Genomic DNA, 22,914 nt, shown 5'->3' on the forward strand with positions numbered 1-22,914 from the left:
GGTTGCTTATTCAGTATGCTGGGAAAAGTCATGTGGTCAGCTAAGTGGTCAGTACTGAGCAAGCAATGTGCATTTTACTAGCAAAATAGCGCTCAGTCTGCCTTTAAAGAGTAAAGAATGAAGTTTGTAGTAAGATATAAATAGGCCAAAAGCCTTCGTCATTCCAAGTAAGTGTTGGTAGAACAAGCAATTATTTCTGACCTTTAGGGCAAATTCAGGAGACAAGAAAGAATAAAAAAGAAGAATGTGCACCCTGGTGAAAATAGTTTACATGATACGCATACCCTCCAGTTCTTTCTTTCTCTCTCTCTCTTTCTCTCTCTCTCTCTCTCTCTCTCTCTCTTTCTTTCTCTCTCTCTTTCTCTCTCTCTCTTTCTCTCTCTCTCTCTCTCTCTCTCTCTTTCTCTCTCTCTCTCTCTCTCTTTCTTTCTCTCTCTCTCTCTCTCTTTCTTTCTCTCTCTCTCTCTCTCTCTTTCTCTCGCTCTCTCTCTCTCTTTCTCTCTCTCTCTCTCTCTCTTTCTTTCTCTCTCTCTTTCTCTCTCTCTCTTTCTCTCTCTCTCTCTCTCTCTCTTTCTTTCTCTCTCTCTCTCTCTCTCTCTCTCTCTCTCTCTTTCTCTCTTTCTCTCGCTCTCTCATAGACACATAAATATTTCATTATTTAGTTCTGTGGCCATTTCAACAACAATGATCAATGACATTTAATAATGTAACAATGATGACTCAAGTGAATGTTTTAACATTTTGCAGGGCACTCCCTCAAGGTAAACTTATTCAAAACTGGATGTGAACCTGTTTAAAACCAAATATGCTACAAATAAAAATATGTGGCACATGACATCATCTTAAATCTAGCCAATGCATCTAATCTTTCTCATTAAGGGACTGCTGAAATATTATTTCAGCTGATTTCTCAATATTTTCAACTTGCATTAAATCCTGGAAGAAGAATTCCAGCATTGTTTCCCAATATTGTAGCATGATTTAACAACTGAGATATAAACAGAATTACTCAGAATGTGAAAAGGTGCATTATGAAGAAACTGAACAGAGTTCAGAGTTTTTTTATGTAATATTAAAAATGGAGAAATAATGGTAGATCTGAAGCAGGACTTTTCTTTGGGTGCTATTTTGCCTTAATATAACCTCCCTTTTATGTATCATGCTGCAATGAATAAAAATAATACATTTTAGCCTAAAACCTGCTGAAAATTTCTAGAAAACAATGTTGCCGGCATCATGCAGTGCATTTGTAACCAATTTGTGTAATAACCTCTGGTGAAATAGCTTTTAGAGGCATTGAGCATTTGGGATGCCTGGTTCCATTCAAAGAGGCACCACCACCCCAGTCTGCCAATCCAGTGGCACCGCCCCCGATGTCCACGCAATGTTGAAAAGGCGTGTCAGCCAAGACAGCCCCATAACATCCAGAGCCTTGAGGAACTCAGGGCGGATCTCATCCACCCCTGGAGCCTTGCCACCAAGGAGCTTCTTAACTACCTTAGCGACTTCAGCCTCAGTAATGGACAAGCCTATTCCCATGTCCCCAGACTCACGTGTCGGTGGGATTGAGAAGGTCCTCAAAGTATTCCTTCCACCGCCCAATGACGCCTTCAGTCGAAGTCAGCAGCACACCATCTCCACTATATACAGTGCTAGTGGCACACTGCTTTCCCCTTCTGAGTCGCCTTACGGTTTGCCAGAATCTTTTCGGAGCCGACTTAAAGTCAGTTTCCAAGGCCTCACCAAACTCCTCCCATACACGGGTTTTGCCTTGGCGACGACTGAAGCCGCAGATCGCTTGGCCTGTCGATACCTGCCAGCTGCCTCTGGTGTCCCACAGGCCAACCATGCCCGGTAGGACTCCTTCTTCAGCTTGACGGCATCTCTCACCTGGGGTGTCCACCACCGGGTTCGAGGATTACCGCCCCGACAGGCACCAACTACCTTACGGCCACAGCTACAGTCAGCCGCTTCAGCAATGGAGGAACGGAACATGGCCCATTCTGAGTCAATGTCCCCCACCTCCCCCGATATCTGGTCAAAGTTCTGACGGAGGTGTGAGTTGAAGATCAATCTGACAGGTTCTTCTGCTAAACGTTCCCAGCAAACCCTCACTATGCGTTTGGGCTTGCCTGGTCTGACCGGCATCTTCCCCCACCACCTGATCCAACTCACCACCAGGTGGTGATCAGTTGACAGCTCAGCTCCTCTCTTTACCCGAGTGTCCAAAACACATGTACATGACACGACTACAAATTCAATCATTGAACTGCGGCCTAGGGTGTCCTGGTGCCATGTGCACTTATGGACATCCTTGTGTTCAAACATGGTGTTCGTGATGGACAAACTGTGAAAAAAAAAAAAAAAAAAAAGGGGACCGGAGGGTGTGTTCCAACTACAGGGGAATCACACTCCTCAGCCTCCCTGGTAAGGTCTATGCAGGGGTACTGGAGAAGAGAGTCCGGCTTATAGTCGAACCTCGGATCCAGGAGGAACAGTGCGGGTTCCGCCCTGGTCATGGAACACTGGACCAACTCTTCACCCTCTCCAGGATTCTGGAGGGTTCATGGGAGTTTGCCCAACCAGTCCACATGTGCTTTGTGGATCTGGAGAAGGCATTCAACTGTGTTCCCCGGGGTATTCTGTGGGAGGTGCTTCGGGAGTACGGGGTACATGGCTCTTTGCTACGAGCCATTCAGGCCCTGTACAAACAAAGCTGGAGTTTGGTTCGCATAGCCGGCAGTAAGTCAGACTCGTTCCCAGTGAGAGTTGGACTCCGTCAGGGCTGCCCTTTGTCACCGATTCTATTCATAATTTTTATGGATAGAATTTCTAGGCGCAGTCAAGGGATGGAGGGTGTCCGGTTTGGTGACCTCAGGGTCACATCACTGCTGTTTGCAGATGATGTGGTCCTATTGGGGGCATCAGGCCGCGAACTTCAGCTTTCGCTGGATCGGTTTGCAGCCGAGTGTGAAGCGGCTGGGATGAGAATCAGTACCTCTAAATCCGAGACCATGGTTCTCAGGCAGAAAAGGGTGGAGAGCCCTCTCTGGGTCGGGGATAGGCTCTTGCCTCAAGTGGAGGAGTTCAAGTATCTCGGGGTCTTGTTCATGAGTGATGGTACAAGGGAGCGGGAGATTGACAGGCGGATTGGTGCTGGGTCAGCAGTGATGCGGGCTCTTTACCGGTCTGTTGTGGTAAAGAAAGAGCTGAGCCATAAGGCAAGGCTCTCGATTTACCGGTCGATCTACGTTCCCACCCTCACCTATGGTCATGAGCTTTGGGTAATGACCGAAAGAATAAGATTGCGAATACAAGCGGCCGAAATGAGTTTCCTCCGCAGGGTGTCTGGACTCTCCCTTAGAGATAGGGTGAGAAGTTCGGTCATCCGGGAGGGACTCGGAGTAGAGCCGCTGCTTCTTCACGTCGAGAGGAGCCAGCTGAGGTGGTTCGGGCATCTGGTTAGGATGCCTCCTGGACGCCTCCCTCGGGAGGTGTCACAGGCGAGTCCACCTGGGAGGAGGCCCCGGGGAAGACCCAGGACACGCTGGCGCGACTATATCGCCCAGCTGGCCTGGGAGCGCCTCGGAATCCCCCTTGGAGAGCTGGTGGAAGTGGCTGGGGAAAGGGAGGTCTGGGCTTCATTGCTTAGGATGCTGCCCCCGCGACCCGAACCCCGGACAAGCGGAAGATAATGGATGGATGGATGGATGGTTCCATTCACCACTGTTGTGAACAATTCTGACTCACTATGTTTTTCTACAATAGAGCATTCTACATCAAACTTCCTTCAAACCTTAATCATTTATTTGGTCTTGTATTCAGACAAATCATTGAACTTCCATCTAAAAGTTCCAAGCTTGTTACATCCTAAGGCCTTTAATTCAGCATCTATATGGAAATGCAAACTGACTGAGTTCTTAAGTTATAGGAGGCTGTAATCAGAGTTTGGACATGCAGGCTGATTCTGGCAATTTGAAGGGTTGAGTAAGTTTATCTAGTGAAATTCTTTTATTCTATTGGCATACGTTGCTTCTTTTCAGCAGAAAAGCAATATTATCTGCTAACTGAATTAGATGGTTTCAATTTAAAACAATTCTAGATATTCGTGAGATATTCACCAAGTTTACTCATCCTCCACCAAACATTCTCCCTCACAAGAAATTGTTTTTGACAGGTGTTTTAAAGCTCAGTATTTGGAAAGTGAGTGTTGCAGTGCCTGTTGTGTTCATGACTGCATCATAAAGTAAAGACTATGGCCTACAGCAGCACTGTTTTTAGGTGTCTATTTTAGGACTGCAAGGTCAGAAGCCCCCAGCAGCAGCAGCAGTATAAAGGGGAGAGGGAAATAGAGAGAGAGTCTGGGGGCGAAAGACTGCTAAAACAGGGCTGGAAAAGTGTGAGGATTAATACACACGACGGGTTGGGGATTGGATATCCTTAGGGAGGGACAACTCAGTGGACCTTCTCAGTAAAAACGGCTAGAGGAGGGGCGGACTGGCATAGACATTCAAGGTGGAACATTCATTTTGGAGATGTCTCCAACAACACTGGCTTAGGCATATACCTTTACACTAGCACTTCACAGATGCTGTGTCCCAGAAGGCCAATTTGGTCACACGTCCTTGACTTATCTCCTCCTCATGGCCTAGAAATGTTTGCTAATCAATCAATTTAAAAATAGAGCTTTCCAAATGGTTCTTGGCTTGAAGGTCGGGTTTTAACTCATATAGAACCTTTAAACTTTTTCACTATTGCATATCAGATTTACAAAAATATTCTTTAGTGAGCCTTGAAAGGTTCTTCAAGGAAGCCAAAGTAGTTCCTCTATGGCATGCCAACCATGCTCTTGGAGATCTAACCTCATACACGAATATCCTGTAACTGTAACATACGCACCACTAATGGTTACAAGTTCCTGACCTGGTAACACTTTACTTGAACCTTGCTACATCATTTTGTCATAGCCATGTCATTAACATATCTTGGCAGGTATGCTATCTTGAGTTGTCTTGACACATGTCCAGTAGTACAACAGTGTTATATTGCCATTACTGGTAATTGACATCACAGATGTCACAATGTTTAATGTCATGATGGCTAACTAGAACAGATTTAGCAGCAATTAATATATGACTGGTCCTGGAGGTCTACCCCCCTGGAGATTTCAGATCCAACACACCAGCCTCTGATGTTCAGATGGTCCTGATGGCCTTCATTACCTGGATCAAGTGTGTTAGATTAGTGATGGAGCTAAATTCTGTAGGGTTGTAGATCTCCAAGACTTTTTAGTTGAGCTCATCAATAATCTGATTTGCTGGTTTACAGTGAGGGACCATGATGGCTCACATAGATGAAATATATCAACATAGGCAGGAAAATAAAATGAACCTCTGTGTAAATAAGCTAGGTCAGTATGACCTATCATTCAGTAAGCTATGCTAGTTACTTGGAGCTTGCTAGTAGCTAATGTTACCTTTATTATCTATTTGCTTTTGATCTTAACAACAGCACAAAGTAAATTAAAGTTGTTAGCTCATGACGAAACTTTCAGTTTAAGATGATCTGGCTTCACACACCATGGCTACTTACAAGCTACACTTGGAGTTGTGATGATGCCCCTCCATCTCTTCAGTGTCAAACGCTGAGCAAGGTTTGTCCAAGGTTTGAGGAACTGTTTGGAGTGAAACAGTTACATTCTATACAAGCTGTAGCACGTAAGGTGGAACAAAAGTTCAATTACTTCAACCTCGTTTAAACATCATCTATTCCAATTGACAGTCTGCTTCCTTGGACAGACTATGAAAAGTGCCAACATACCAACACAACCTGGGAAAGTAATGTGACATTTATGCATATAGTCACCATTTTCTTTTCTGTTGCTGTTGTAATTGTATGTAAAATTTGGGGGCGTGAATATTAATGAGTCAAGACTGTTACATAACATTTCAGGATTTTGAATTGGCCTGTTTAAATGCCCTCTTTTGCAAGCGTGGGATTTGTATTTGAAGGGGGACATAATGTTGTGTTTGTCAAAGGAAACGAACCCTCAGCAGGCATGGATGATGTTCATCTTTAAACAAGGTTGAAGTTGGCTACTCAACTATGCCAGTGTAAATACTGTTTTCCATTCTATTTAACCTCTTATTCACCAGGGTATATTTTGGTTTGTCCATCTGAATTTCCATAACCAAATTGCAAGGCAAATTATTCAGTAACTGCATGAAATAAATGTAAATTTTCATTTTGTTTAATTTTTTTTTTTTTTGTAAAAGTTCCCCTCAAATTAACAGAACACGTATGTTATGATCATACACATATTTCCATATGCTTATGATTTACTGCTGAAAGCCAAAAATCTTTGATGATTTTTGTAAAAATCATTTTTACAGAGTAAATCACTGAATAAACACCATTTATTTATATACATTTATACATTTAATTTATATTTATATTTATAGCCCAGATTTGTGGAAAAATGGGTCGACTTTCAATAGACCAAAAATGTGAGCTTCTTTTATTATAAGGGTTTAAAATGACATCAACCATCTATTGGACTGGAAAGAAGACAGTTACACCTCTCATGTGACACCCACTTTTTCAATGTAGCTTATGAAATATGCAAGTTATGAAGAATATGACAAAGTGTGTTTTGGAACCACCGGTGGTCTCAAGGAGTTTAAAAGTGTTATCTTTTGGCATTTTAAATCAAATGGATCAGGTGTGTTAGATTAGGGCTGGAGCTAAATTCCTCAGTGTGAGCAGACCACATAGAGCACAGGTATGGCTCCAAAGAACCGCACTTTTATTTTCAAGGTGGACTTAAAGGAGATTTATTTTAATATATTTATATTTTAAAGTAATATAATTCCCTGATAGCTCTGATAAAATAACATCGTAATTCAATCTTCATGCTGTCATCACTTTCAACAAAGGAAAGATCACTTTCTAGGTTTTGATTTTGTATGCTAATGACTACCACCCCCACTGGCTGTCTCAGTAGAGAAGGCATGGCAAAGGGGGAGATCAATTTGACAAGGTGGTGGGCTCAACAATGGCTGCAACCAAATACAGCATGGTAAGACTGCGGCCTTCCCTTCTTGTTATAGAGGTCTGCATATAAAACACCAGCGGTGAAAGTGTCGGTGGATCTCATAACTTTATATGTGTGTCGTGGTTCCCTTTCCTTGTGTCTTAGTTCATTTCTCTGAAGGCACGAGGAAGAGATGCAAGGATAAGATGCAAATCCTGTCAGCTTGTAGAATCACATGTTTTCTGTAAAAGAGAAATACACCCAAAACAACAGAGACAAGTAATGTATGTAGACACAATGTAAAGAAATGTATGTGTGAACTGGCAGGGATCTTTCCAGTCTCCTTTAAGGAGTTTTCAGCAGCAAGTTTCACTTCCCTCATTCTACTGGTTCATTGTATAACTTAGACGAGCAAACTTTGGATGACACCACCCAGTTTTAATATAAGCATCACATTCTCACTTCTTTTTAACAAAAACTAAGAGTGAGGTACAGATGTTCTGAAAAATATTAGATTAGATGACTTATTAGTATTAGTTCTTATATCTTTCTGCACAGAGTCCGTTTCAATATCGCTCCTCTTTCTTCTCATTTGGATCTAGGAGACAAGGAGAGGGGACAAAAAGACTAAGTTGCACCCTGTTACTTTTTTATTTCTACATTCATATGTGATGCTATTCTGAAAATAATCTGCACAGACTGCAAAAGAAACCAACCATGACACAGAAAATCTCATTTAAAAGAAAGCTTTTGACAGTTTCAAGCTGTGCTTCTGTACCAGTATCATATTTTTGGTCATTTTTACTTTATGAAGGTCTCCTTCAAGACCGCTTTCTCACTGTGTAGTTGAAACCAGGGCAATTGCTTCTTGTTTACTCACAATAGTTCTCTCCTGCTAAGAAAGGCCTTAATTTTCACTTTGAAAGTGATCTGCAAAAGTGGGCTTGCTAATTAACCTAATTGCCTATGCTAATGTAATATGATAAAGGAAGGGGGAAAATACTGCTCGAGTTTTAATACCCAGAAAACAGCCCAAAAGATAGGCTACAGCCTTTCAAGTTTGGCTAACTGGGGGCGTAATGTGCGGTGACAGTTTCCAGTGGTGATGGAAGGGAACATTAAAGTGGAACAGAGCACTTATTCTTTCACTACACCCGCCTCCGCGGCGGCCCGTCAGCTGAGTCTTGCCAGCAGTTACCTTTCTCTGCATTTCTGAGCCTTACTGTTCCTCAGGTTTGATTTCTCTGTGAACCAATTGTTTGCCTGTTCATTGAATTTCAAGTGTAGCCTCATTTGCCCTGGTATGTTCAGCCTGGATTACTGCCTGTTTGATGATTCGTTTGGGCTGTGTAAGATTAAGAATCCCTGAATCTGAATCCCGACTGTGGAATTAGTGACATGCACTCACGCTTCTCTTTAGCTGTTGTTAATTTATTTGTGTTTATTTTGTAGTTCTTAGGTTTTATGACAAAGTTACTTACATCACAAAGTTACAGATGATATTTAACACTGTCCAGAATGGACAAATATGGTGCATATTGCATGTTTTTTTTTTTTTGTTTTTTTTACTGAAGCAGGGATTACACTTTAGTATACAGCTACAAAAGTCTGAACATTTTTGCAAACAAACTGCATGTCTTTTTGATTTTCTCAGTGAAAAAAGTGAACACATTCTCTACAAGGAACAAATATAAACATGGCATTTTACTGCAAATTTTAGGGGCACAATATCTATTTAAATGCAGAGTTTAGCACATTAGGAAAAAAATAAACATAAAACACAAAATATCCCATAACTTTTGCACAGGCTTCATTTTCATTCTTTTTTTCTCAATAAATTCAGCAAATAAACAGTAACTGTGCACTAAATTGTGTAGAAGTGTGTTCTGTGTAGAGGAAGAGTTCCTATTTCAACTGTAAAAAAATGTAAATTGACCAGGGACTGGATCATGGGGAGCTGGAGCCAATCCTAGCTATCCTATCAGACGGAAGGCAGGAAACACCCTGGACAGGTTCAGTCCATCTGGACGCTGCTGTCAGAACAAAACCTCATATCTCTAAAATGATAATTTTACAGGAGAAGGAAAAAACTTTACTCTTAATATAAATCAATAGAACCAAGTAATTCTGGACCATTTCTTTTGGTTCCTTCGCCATGAAATTTACATACAACGAAACAAGCATTTTCAAAACATGTTAAAAACTAAAAAATGGAGATTGGATTGGTTTCGACAGCAGCGTGGTGCACCTGGAGAAAACCCACACAGACACGTGTGGGTGAAACTCCACATAGAAAGGACCCTGGTGACCCAGCCAAGGAAACCGAACCCAGGCCCTTCTTGACGGGAGGCGAGAGCACTACCCACTGCACTACCGTGCCGTCGTTTAATGTATACAATAACAACAATTAGTGTTGTAGTGTTGTTTATGTTCCATGTCTTCAACCAAATGGAAAAGAAGTGCAGATTAATTGGACGTTCATGATTGCATGCTATGAAATGAGCTTTGCAGGAAGGAGCCAAGCTGTGGAGATGGAGTGGACTGGATGTAGACACACCTATAAATGGATCTTCATGCTATCATTAAAGGTTTGTTTTTGTTTGTGACTCTGGGGCTGACAGTCATCTAAGTAACTGAATTTTGCTGGCACCATTTGTAGATGTTGGTGACATGTTGATTAAAGCTCAGATTGCAATCTAACGTTACCCCCAGCTACACAGTCTCTACAGTCTCAATGTAGTTTTTAAACCTTTAAAATTAGAAAGCAGCAGCTGCCAAGTTTGGAAAAAGTTGTTGCTACAATCTTTTGGGGTAAATTACAAGTTTAAGAAAGGCCATTAACCTCACCACGTAATATCTGCCACCCTGGCTTTGGTGTCATTCACAGCTAAAGTAATGCTTCTGCGCACTTAATTAACAGTAAATGAACTAAGTCACAGTCTTCAGGACTGATATGCGATGTTGTCATTCAGAGCCAGTCAGATTTCAGATAAACCCATCCCCTACAGTTCTGCAGGTCTATGCTCCAGTTCTGCGGTTTAGAAAACTTACGATGTGGCAAAACTGTGCTTAATGATGGGCAAGCAGAGCAGAAATTACACGCTGACTGATATATGAAGCGAGACTCAAATCACGAGCTGCATGACCAATGAGAAGCGATTATAAATAAATCTATTTCTCCTCCTATCCCTCCAGTACCCTCTTGTCTCTGAAATGTACAGCAAGTTAAATTGATATGCCAGAAAGTGAGCTCTGACCTGAATAGATGCTCTGCTTCAGCAGCACTTCAGTCTATAACGGTAGTTATGCTCCTAAGCACAGGACACATTGGTTGATCAGGCATCTTTGATGTTTGCACTCCAATTTGTTACAAATACGCTTCTTGTTTGACTTTGGCTCTGCTCTCCTAAAGGGGCTCAGTCAGCAAACAGATTAATAAATTAAGAATATCATTATCATTTTTCCTCTTTGCTACAAAACACACAACATGGAAATGTTTCACAAGCTTCTACTAAATGAGTAATTAGTAATGTAAAGGAGCCATAGGTCAAAATCTTTGCTTATGGTGCTGGTCAGGACAGCCTCTGGTCAAAAGGTCAAAATTTTTGAACCAGGTCAACATCTTGCCTATGGTACTGGTCAGGACTGCCTCTGAATATGATGAAACGTTTCAAAGGCACACCAACCCCCAACTGCTCCCCGGGTGCTGGGGATAGGGCTGCCCACCACTCCAGGCAAGTGCACTCACTGCCCCTCCCAGTGTGTGTGCATTCACTAGTGTGCATGTATGTGGGTGTCTCAGTGCACGGACGGGTTAAACACAGAGGTCTAATTCCTCTGTGTGCAAGCACAGTTGGCTAATGGTTCAATATAGAATTCAATTCAATATAGAATTCAATTCAATTCAAAAGTGTACAATTAACTGTTTTGATTGTTTTGATTTGTTTCTTTGATTGTCACAGTTGTATTGCAAGTCTCATCAGATCCAGCTGATTCTCCCATTCAGATGTTCCAGAACTGAAATTAGCAGTTTGCGTTAAATTAGTTTTTAGACCTTTCCTCTGGAATTCATTTTGGATTTAGGATGTACTAGAATGGCTTTGTGATGCTTTGGAATTATTCATTTACCTATAGACATGTGCAAAACTTTGAAAACTCCCAGTAAAATTCAGTTTTTTTGATTTTCTAAATGAAAACAAGCTAACACATCTTCTACATGAAAAAAAAGATAAATATGACATTTTTCTGCTAATTTTAGTGTACAAATTCTGTCTATTTGAATTGAACCAAAAATGATAAATAAGGTAAACCAACATGGTATGTGTGTGTCTATTCAAGCAAATGGGGAGAAAAGGTTTCTGGTTAAGTTTTGTATCAACCACCTCACCCAATTGCAGCAGCGTGTGCTGAAAGACTGGATGGCAGGCTGAACAAACTCATCAGAAAATGTGTATTTAGGCCCAAAATCCTCTCAAGACTTTAACAAGTGAATTGAATTTTCCTTTATGTGAATGGGTCTTGAGTCCTTGTCGTCTGCTTAACTGCCAAAACTACATGACTTTTACAAAAACTACAAAGCTTTTACATAATGGCTCTCAGCTTCATGTATCCGCTCTAGTTGAACATATTTGAAAAAAATAAAACACACTACATAAAATGTGTCATAAATTTTGCTCAGGGTTCATTTTATATGTCATATTTTTCCCCAATATGTTAAAGTCAGAAAATAAACAGTAATTGTGTATTAAAATGTGCATGTGTTTTCAGTAGACTGTGCATTCATTTATTTTCACATAGTAAACCAGGGGTGCCCAATCTTTTGCATTTTTTGTATTTGTATTTTTTTTTGTTTTTTTGTTTTTTGGGACCAGTCTTTGTATGTACTACAGGTGAATGACATGAAGAAAAATACAAACCTTATTTGTTATATTTTTTGCACTTTTTTCTTTTCAGTTTTACCAAGCTATAAAATAACACAATCAAAAACAAAAATTCAATGACTCAAAGAAAATATGACCAATGACAAGCACACCAGTCTCACAGTATATCTTTGGGTCATTAGTACAAAGACAGCCATTGCAATCATTAGAGCAAAGGGAGTCAATGAAGTGTGCAAGATATACAAGTCAGTGGATGCATACAGTTTTAACCACAACTAGCCTAATATTCAGCACAATAGCTCTAGATATCGTGCACAGTTAAGACTTTTTCAGCTGGTTTTCTGTAGAGTATGAGTTATAAATTGTGTTGGACTGAGAAGCCTTTAAGTAAGTCTGTAAGTCTGCATGTTGAAACTTACTCAACAATCTGCTCATACTGAACTTTACAAGCAGAACAGAAATCCTACTGAGGACCATGTTGCTTGAAAAACCTGTCACTACCTATACAGTATGTAATCTGAAAGTAGATAACATCAGTGGCAGGGTATTTCTACCATTACCCAGAGTGTACACTCGAAGCACAATTCCAGTGTGAAAGGAGAACATTATTACTTAGATCAAAAGATCTAAGGAAGTGGCCTTACCTTAAAGATACAGAGCTGTTGGACATTGATGCTGAAGTCAAACTTCTTACTGGGGTCTATGTATTAAAGGCCATTCTGCCCTGTTAGGCAGTGAACAGCCAGAGTAATGGACCAAATGCCATACAAACACTCTTGGGATGGGTAGTCAATGATCTTCTTGGCTGTTTTGTGATTAGTGATATAAACACACCAAGAGAATTAGCCAACAAAATATCAATATTAGAGTTGGCAGACCTGCTACTAAGACAGTACAATCAAGACATCAGACACTATAGAGAAAAGAATAAAATGATAGAAAAAGACATGGATGGATATTGTTTCTACAAGCATAACTCACACATGGTCATTGCTACTGACCTTGTGGCATTTTGCAGTAATAAGGATATATTTATGCCCAATAACCAACCAATACCAACACAAGCCTCTACAAAAAGGATGACTATTATACAGAATACAAGGGTTTTTTAGGGGAGGTTCCACAAGAACACCTCTTACAAAATGATGGAAAGCTCTCATATATCATATCACAACCAGAAACACTGCACATCTTTTCAAGGTGTGTCACTTAATAAGTACCTATTACCTATTCCAATGTACTATGCCTTATTATTCCAAGATCTAGACCTAATAAATTCACTCATTGGAGTCCCACTAAGAACTTGCAGTATTCATATCTCACACCAAAGTATATATATTTACCAGGAGTTCCCCCAGTCATGCTGACATCCCTTGATCCCTTTGTTGGCTAGAGGAAGTTTTTATTCTGTAGCCGCTGAAGAGCAGACAATTGCCCTAATGAAAGTAGTGTGCAATTATATGTGGTATGTAGATTTATCTGCAGTATGTTGTAGGTATTTATATTTAGTCCAGAGTATGCATCCACATTATTGTCCATTTTAACAGGTCTACTTACCATACATTTTGTAATTATACCATTACAGATTTTACAGATCTGTTTCTCTGCAACATTTGTTACCCCTGACCCCCAACCCTTTTATCCCCCTTTTCCAATTCATTAATGGTCAGGACCCACAACAGTGCAGGTCCTATTTTGGTGGTTGATGATTCTCAGCCTTGCAGTGACACTGACATGATGATGGTGTGTGAGTGTTGTTGTTAGCACTGTGTAGAGTGGATGATACACAGTAGGGTGGCAGGAGTTTTTAACCAACTCAGTGTCACTGCTGGTCTATCATTACTGTTCTGTGGCAGGAAACTGACCACTGATGAGGGACTCAAGGATGAGTAACACTAACGGTGCAGCAACAGCAACCTATAGATCATAAAATGCCTTATTACATTGCACATAGAATGCATATTTAGTACACAGCCTTCAATTATATGCAGAATGTACTATGCACCTCTATGTAGTATTTAGTACATATCCGCTGTATGGAATATGCATTTATTTGTAGTATGCCCCTTCAGTATGTAGTAGGCATTTGAATTTAGGATGTAGTATGCACTGACATAATGTAGTATGCCTCATCATTGATGTGGGCTGCATTTATAGTAGGTACTGTGTAATTATATGTAGCATGCAAACATATAGTTTACTGTATTAACTAGTATGCAGAAGGCATTTTAATTTTGCATATATTATGATTCATTGGAACATAGTATGCATTTTTGCATTGCATGCATTTATATGTACTATGTAGTATGCATGTATATGCAGTATGTAGTATGCATCAGGCATTTGAATTTAGTTTATGTAGTATGCATCTATGAAATAGAGTATGTATTCAGTATATTATACAGTTATATGTACATATATAAAACATATAAATGTGTAATATATATTTATATGTAGTGTGTAGTATAGATCTGCAGTTTGTAGTATGTATTTATATGTAGAAAGAAGCACACATCAGTATATAGTACACTTTAGTGTGTAGCAGTCATTTGGGTTTAGTATGTAATATATATTTATAAAACATAGCATGCATTCTTATTAATGTAGTATGCATTTATAGTATGTAATATGGATTTATGTGTAGAATGAAGTATACATCAGTATGTAGGTTAGTGTATACATAGCATGTAGTATTCATTTGTATTTTATTTCCTATGCACATACAGAATGTAGCATGCATGATTACATAGCACGTAGTATGCATTTTTAGTAAGTAGTATGCAATGAAATGCAGCATATAGTGTGCATTCATATGTAGTATGAAGTATACAACTTAAGAATGTAGTATGTGAATGTAATATGCATCCATAGAATGTAAAATGAAGCATTACATAATACCTAGTATTATTTATAATATTATTTATAATATGTACTGAATACATCATTACTTATCATTGAAAATATATCCGCATCAGTGTGAAGACATGTGTATGTGTGAGCAGGTGTGCGTGCAGGTGTGTTCAGAGTGAGACTCCATCTCACTCACCGTGTGGAATAAAGTGAGAGAAGAGCCAGACGTAATGGAGAAGGTAAAGTACGCGCCCACGCTCTATCAGCCGTTCCCCAATTAATACTCATATACAGGCTCTTTCGCTTTATCCTTGTGTCTGAATGCGGGGAGTGTAAGAGAATGAGTTTTATAGGGATTTATATGAGTCTGTTTCTCTGCCTGTCTGCCTCCAACTCAATCACCATCTCTTTCTCTCCCTTTCTCTCTGTTTATTGCAAGGTAGTTTCGAGTGGCACTAAAAATCTTCTCTGATTCTGGAACAATGCATTCTGCTCTGAGTATGCTGTGTATCAGAGTGCAGAGAAAGAGCAACACTTTGCTTATTTTCATGAAATAAAGCGGCAATGAAATACACAGACAGGAGCTCTAAAAAATCCCTCTCACTTTGCTGCCTAGGCTCCAGAAATGTTGCTTTGTTTTTATTTTATTTTGTGTTGAATTACACGGATGAACAAGTCTGTGCTGCGGTCTTCCAGCAGAGGACCAAGCGAGGGTGGTGTTGGTCATTTGAGATGTGAAGTTATTGCTCTTACTATACATAAAACACTTTTAAAAAGTGATGTCCTATCTGCCTTCTACTTCACTGCATCACAAGGGTGGTGGGTAGTAATTCTGTCTGCTGTGAAGAACAGCAGTGCTGATGGTTTGACACTTCAGAGTAGTAAATGATACTTCTGATGCATTTGACATGCACCACATTCATTTCACATGGTCCTATATATACTGGAATAGTGTAGTGTATTTAATGTTAGCACATACAGTATATCTAATTTGTATTGTAATTGGGCTTTCGGCTCACAGGGGCCCTAGGCGGCTGCCTACCCACTCTGGCCCAAAATAACTGTGGGCTATCTGCTTTACATCTACTGGATCTAATAGCTTTGCAGTCCTATTCGTTAAAATGATATTGGATCTTCCCACAGCTAAGTAAAAAAGGAACAGAATTAATGACTTTTTCCTTTTGTTTTAACTGGTTTAGCTGCATTATGTTGGGGTGGGAACCCAAGAACAGTGTTAAAATATTGGTACTATCTTGGAGCAAACCAGTTTGTTTTTTTTTATCTTGCTTCTGAGCTCAGGTTTAAAGGCCTAAATCATTCCTTTTTTCCCTTTTTTTGTAATAAAAGATTTAACTGTAGCATGTAAAAATGAAGTTTTTACATTGCCTATTCAACGTATGGCAGTACAGCCCCGCCTATTTGGGTTGAAGTTACAATAAACAGAACACAAGGCAGCCAGTCAGAGACAGAGCTCATATATATTATAAGCAATATGAATATATTACATGATAAAATCCCAGGTGTATTATGTATTAAGACTTATTATTCACTAACTCCAGGGATTCAATGCAAATGCTGGCTGAGCTATTCTTAGACCGTAGAAGTATATAATAAACCTTGGGCCTGCCAGTGGACCCTGGCCATTTTAGGGGTTAAATCAAAAAAGTTTGCACACTGTTATTCCTTTAACACAACTCAGCTATCGATTGGCATAAAAAAAAGTTTTAATGAATTGAAAATGAACTTTGTTTTTTGTCCATTCTAACTAAATTAGTTACAATAACCCTGTTGGTTCATTTTTTTGAGAGCAGACTTCAGGAAAATACATTAGGTGTGTGTAGATTTTTCAGGTCCTCATTTTTCATCAAAGATTAACTGTGTAGCTTGGTTAGTCTTTAGTCTACACATTTAGGCTACAGAGATACTATGCTCTCAATGCCTGACTTGTTTTGATAAACACTTTTAATAAATGTACCATTGCTCCTTAACTGCCTATCCAGACAGCATGAATAACTAGGACAGAATCCATAATATTTATTGCTTATTTATTATTATGTATTGCTCACATTTAGTCTTAAAGTGACCTAAAACAAGCAGGACCTGCCTACATCCATATGTGTGCCAACCAGAGAGCTCACTTAAAGTATAAAAATCTGTGTCAAGACTTTGAAATGAAAAGCTATGTGGAATATACAGCATACACTTTTACATGGCCTTGTGGGAGTGAAAGTGCTTTATTAGTTTAATTTGAAAGAGCTTCACTTACGCAACATTCAGAAACATGTGTTTCAAAAAGCACTTTAGTGTCTTTATATTTATCAGTAGAAATCAAACAATACTTCTTTTTTGTTTCTTTAGCAGCTGGAAGTGACTGCTGATATTTCTGTCAAAACCTTGAGGTACCAGAACTACTCAATCAACCAAAAGTTTGTTTTTTTCCCACAATAATATTTTATGTTGCTTTTCATTATTTGCTTTTTTTATAACATGAGGGAGACGGGATCATAATATACAGTAATGTTCTGACACACTGGCCTCACTCCTGCAATAAAAACATGTCTTCTGGTCACAATCAAAAAGTCTATTACATCAGTACGTTTAGTGAAATTGGCTGGTAATTTGTCAAGAGAGAGTCTATTCCCCACGGTGATTATCAATTATGATCAGAAAAAAGAGAGAACATGAGAGAAAGAGAGGAGCTCAGAGAGAAATAGATTAAAAAACAGGTAGGGAGAAAGACAAGGGGTAAAAGGGAGAGAAAGAAAAGGGGGAGAGAAAGAGACAGTGGCAATGAGAGAAAGAATGGGAAAGAAAAAGAGAGGAGAGAGAACATGAGAGGTTAAGAAAGGGAAACAGTAAAAGAAAAGACAGAAAGAGAAAGAGAGACAGAATGAGAGAGAACAGACAAACAGGGGGAGAGAGGGAAGGCAAAAGGGGGAGAGACAGATGGAAGAAAGAGAAGCAAAGCAACAGTGAAAGAGAGAAAAAAGAAAGAGAAGTAGAGAGAGATAAAGATGAAGGGAGGAGAGAGTGGATGAGAGAGAGAAAGTTGAAGAGTAAAAATAGAGTATTAGCAAAAGAGAGAGAGAGAAAGTAAGAGAAAGCAAGAGACAGAGTGAGAGAGAGAGAGAGAGAGAGAGAGAGAGAGACAGACAGACAGAATGAGGAACAAAGAGAAAAGAGAGAGGAGAAAAGGATGAGGCCAAGGCAGGGTAAGAGATTGCAAGGAGAGCTGGAGACAGACAGAAAGAAAGGGGTAGAGAGAGGATGGAGGAGAGAGAGGGAAAATTAAAAATATAGAGTAAGAAGAGAATGGGAGAGAAAGAGACAGACTGATGGAATAAGAGCGTGAGACAAAGAGAGGGAGTTAGAAAGAGAGAGACTGAGTGTTAGAGAGATAGAGACAGAGAGAGAGAGGGGTGAGAGAAAAAGACAGAGAGAGAGAGAGAGAGAGAGAGAGAGATAGAAAGAGAGAGATGGACAGAGAGAGAGACTGAGAGAGAAAGACAGAAACAGACAGTTAGAGAGATAGAGACAGACAGACAGAGAGAGAGAGACTGAGAGATAAAGAGAGAGCAAGAGAGATAGAGAGAGATAGAAAGATAGAGATGGACAGAGAGAGACTGAGAGAGAGAAAGACAGAGAAAGAGGAAAGAGACAGAGTTAGAGAGATAGAGACAGAGAGACAGAGAGAGAGAGACAGAGATAGAGAGAGAGAGAGAGAGAGAGAGAGAGAGACAGAGATAAAGAGAGAGAGAGAGAGAGAGAGAGAGAGAGAGAGAGAGAGAGAGAGAGAGAGAGAGAGAGAGAGAGAGAGAGAGAGAGAGAGAGAGTTGTGCTGCAAATAAAACGTGTGTGAGGCAGACAAATATTTGGCTCACACTTCTGAAGTCCATAAAATAACTTGAAGCTCTCCTCTCTCCCTCATAGAGTCATCATAATCAGAGATTAAAATGAATGACAGACAGTTATGATGTTAACTGTAAACTTTTATCTAAAATGTGTTTGTTTAATTTATTTCGTTTCTTTTGTGTATCCAGAGTCATTTTAGACAGACATACATGTGTGTATATTTAGTAAAAGGGGAGGGGTTGTTAGAAATGGGAACATATACATTATAGAATTCAAAAAATAAAAAGAAAGAGAGGAATAATGTTTTGAGAAGAGTCTTCATTTGAGATTTGGGCATTCCAGCTGTGTTTGAGTAACTCGTAAAAAAAAAGTCGTATCAGACAGACAATATCTAAAAGACAAAAACTAAGGAAGTCCAAATTGACAAAAGTCTTGTTTTGAATTGTTTCCAAGGTGTTCAATAAGGCTGTCGAGAGCAATTCATTTACATTTCCAGACCTCTCTGTTGAAAAAAGTTCAAATTAAGCCTTTCAGAAATCGCTATTGTCTGACCTAAAATGGCACTTGTTTTGCACAACTTACAGTACAGCTCTATTGTTTTGGCAAAAGACTGTGCAGAATTCTTCCAAAGCAATTTATAACAGCCAAGCCACTCTTCTAGAACAGAGGGCGCAACAATGAATATATTTACTCTATTTAGAAGCTTTAGAAATATTTGCTACACGGTGTTTCTTTGGATACAGAATTTAGACCATTCTGTCCTTAAAACATATTTTCTCTTGGTTCTTTATCTTAAAAGTACGAAGTAAGCTATAACAGAATAAACTATAACAGTAATAGTTTTATTTTACTGTGTGACCCACAGTGAACAAGCGAAGCACATGAAAACATTTCTCCAAATATATGCCATGCCATTGTAATCAGAGATCAAATGGCAAAAGATAGAAAACTCTACCAAAGTTGTTGGTGACTGACTAAGAGTAGCATACATTTAAGAAAAACAGAGCACAGAAACAAATAAATATAATATCTATTTCTCTGTCAATATATTTTCACTCTGCCTTCTTTGCCGCTTACATTCATTTCCAGAGCCTGGCTTTCATTTGCTCATAGAAATGTGCAGGGATATTTTTCCACGCCTCTAAGTTCAGTCTTAGTAGTTAATTTAGTGGTTCTTTTTCTGCTTCTCACCACTTTAGTCCCGAACACATTCAGTGAGTGCCTTTACATGCTCGTAAGAGGGAATTCCAATTCATTACAATTATTCAGTGGTTGGGATGCAAGCAAAGTCATTCAAAGTGGTTTTGGCTTAAAATGTTTTGTTCTACACAAACGTGTAGAGTCAGAATTGTTCACAGTGGTGGTGATAGAAACCAAACATCGGAAGAGTTTAATGCCTCTAAAAGCTACATTGCAGAAGGTATTGCATGAAAATGATATGAATGCTCAGCCTGATGTCTGAGACACTGTTTATGGCAGTTTTGTAATAAAGTTTTTGTCTAAAATGCACAATGGATGGTTGATTTATCATTGTCAACATTACATATGAAAAAATCTGAAGATACAAGCAGGTTCACTGGTGGTTTTGGATAGTAAATAAAGTTACCAACTGGCACCCACTGGTTTGTATCCTCACTGTAGAGAAATCAATAAGTTTATCTACAAATGAACCATTTCACATCAAACCACTGGAATGGTATGAAATGACTTTGTTTATATGTCAACAGCTGAATTATATTCCCCTTTAATAATCTCATAACTGAAGAAAATCTGTTTTTGTCAGTAACTTGTTCAACATGTTTCCATACATACACTTGGGTGATCAGATAATGGGGAAACTCTGGGTCTACATGAGTCAGGCAGTAATCGGATTTGTATTTGCAGCCAGCCAATGAGCTCGCAGAATAAGGCGTCATGTAAACATAAAGTAAAGCTCAAATGTTATGATCCAGCTTTTATTTAAACATTAAATCACTTTAATGATGCAACATCCAGAACCCAATGTGTCACAATCCTATTTGGCCCGCAAAAATATTCAAATTTCCTATTAATATTAGCTCATTTCACAGTGCACTGCACTACAGTCCCCAGCATACACTGCAATAATAATGTGTGCTCTAACTCTCCTGTCCCAAAAACAATCTATGGGACAGTGGTTACACCTCAGGTCTACACAATTATATGCAATTCCATACCATCATATCACCAAACACACTAGCTGCATTCCAGTTGCAGTTCAGCCAATTTAAACAAGCATTAGCTCAGCAGCTCAGAAACTGAGCCCAGATCCTAATGAACCTACAGTAAAGAAGAGATGTGTCACGACTGGCCCCTCCCAGTCCTGTCCAAGTGTTTGTGTTGTGTTTTGATCTTCCACATGCATTTGTTGTGTTTATCCTCCAAGTTCGGCCACCTTGTTTTCAGACCCCGCCCCTGATTGTTCCTACCTGTGTTTCCACCTGTGTCCTGTTATCCCTTGTTAGCCCTCTTGTAGTTAAGCCGTGTGTTTGCCCCTTGTGGTTGTTGGTCTTTGTATGTTTGATATATTGGATGTATCATTTGCTGTTTGTTTATTCCAGCCCCATTATAGTTTTCCTGCATTTCTCTCGTTATGTCTAGCTCTCGATCTCTCCGTATTGGCTATTTGAACCTGGACCATTTGGACCACGACCCTGGCTATGGATTTGCCCTGAATAAATTTAACTTTTCTCAGCATGTGTATCCGCCTCATCGCTCCATGTTACAAGATGACAGTTCAAGTTCAAACAAATAGGTAGGCTTAAAATGACTGAGCTGCTGGACACATTTAAATTTGAAATATTTCAAGTATTCAAGTAATATTTCAGGTCTGTTGCAAGTGCCTATAGTTTAGTGCTGATATTTTTGCATATTTTGAATAAACAATGGCCAGGTAGGGTCATAAAACAACATTAATTATTATTTTCCTCTGGATTTGTATACATTTTTTAATATGGCACCTTTAGTGGTGTTTGACACCGCTGATCTAGAAGATGGAGAACATTCAAATTCTTAATTTTGTCAAGCATATAGTTGGTTTTTTATATTGCTTCATAAATGTTTTGTTGCTGTTTTCCAGGTGCTGTGCTAAACGCTGTGTCTATTTCCAGGATGGCGCTCTGTTTTCACACATGCATAGTCTGAGAAAAATGAACAAAATCAGAGTGAAAGCCAACTACTGTGTCATCTAGCTCTCGGGTTTCTTATTCGGATTTGTAGACTTCAATCTAATCTAAGAAATCAGACGATGCTGCTTACATGAACACTTATACACTTACGCCAATAAAAATATCAAATAACTGGCAAAATCTGATTACAGATCAGATCTTTAAGTTCATGTAACCTCACTCACTGATGTTGAGGTCTGGACTCTGGGATGGACAGTCCATTGTTCTAAGAATAGCAGCAGGTCCTTTGTCTAACACGTACATATTCTTCTTTCTTATCTGGTTCCTTTTCTCAGTAATAGCTTCTTGACAGCTACTCATCCTTTCAGACTCATAGTCTTGTGTTCTCTTCTCACAGCAGAAGGATGGACAGAAACACCTGTGGAATTTTACAGATCTGAAGTAAGAGTGGAGCTTGATTTTCTCCCCTTTCTCAAAGATGAGCTTTAAGTACTGTTTGTCTGATGGTAACAGTTTTGGTGGTCTAGCAGATCTTGCATGGTTGTTAAGAGGCATATTTTCTCAATATTTTTTATCTTTTGAGCTCCAGTTTTGGAAACTCTTGATAGACTTATTTTTTTATATCATATTATTAATATAATATTGTTTTGATGTTTTCCTTCTTTATGCAAGGGGATTATCTTAAATCTAATCTCCTCAGAAATATCTCCTGAGAAATGAACAACTTGCACTTAATGAAGGGTGGTCTCTGCATTGCAGATTGAGTAAAAAAAATGCTGCATTATTTCTTCAGTTAAAACATATGAATCAAGAATCGTTTGAACTTATAATCTATTGATATTTCAAACATATTATTACCATTTGAACAAAATACTGAGCTGAAACTTTAACTAAAAACTATTTAACTTTAACTATTTAACCAGTGTGAGGCATTTGCCATCATCCAGAAATAGAACTAGAATTAGTGATGGAGCCGGAAACATCAATAGTCCAGAGGAAAACTTAAACAAAACACAAACACACTCCCAAAAGCTATGCCTGTCATGTTGCTGCCCTGTTTAATTGGAAGAGAGTGCACTCTTTGCCTAAAGCCATTCATTACTCTCCATGACAGACACATCAATCGATTAGACACATCACGCGCAGTATACAT

The sequence above is a fragment of the Pygocentrus nattereri genome, chromosome 28 (genome assembly GCF_015220715.1).
Source record: "Pygocentrus nattereri isolate fPygNat1 chromosome 28, fPygNat1.pri, whole genome shotgun sequence".
Taxonomy (NCBI): Eukaryota; Metazoa; Chordata; class Actinopteri; order Characiformes; family Serrasalmidae; genus Pygocentrus; species Pygocentrus nattereri.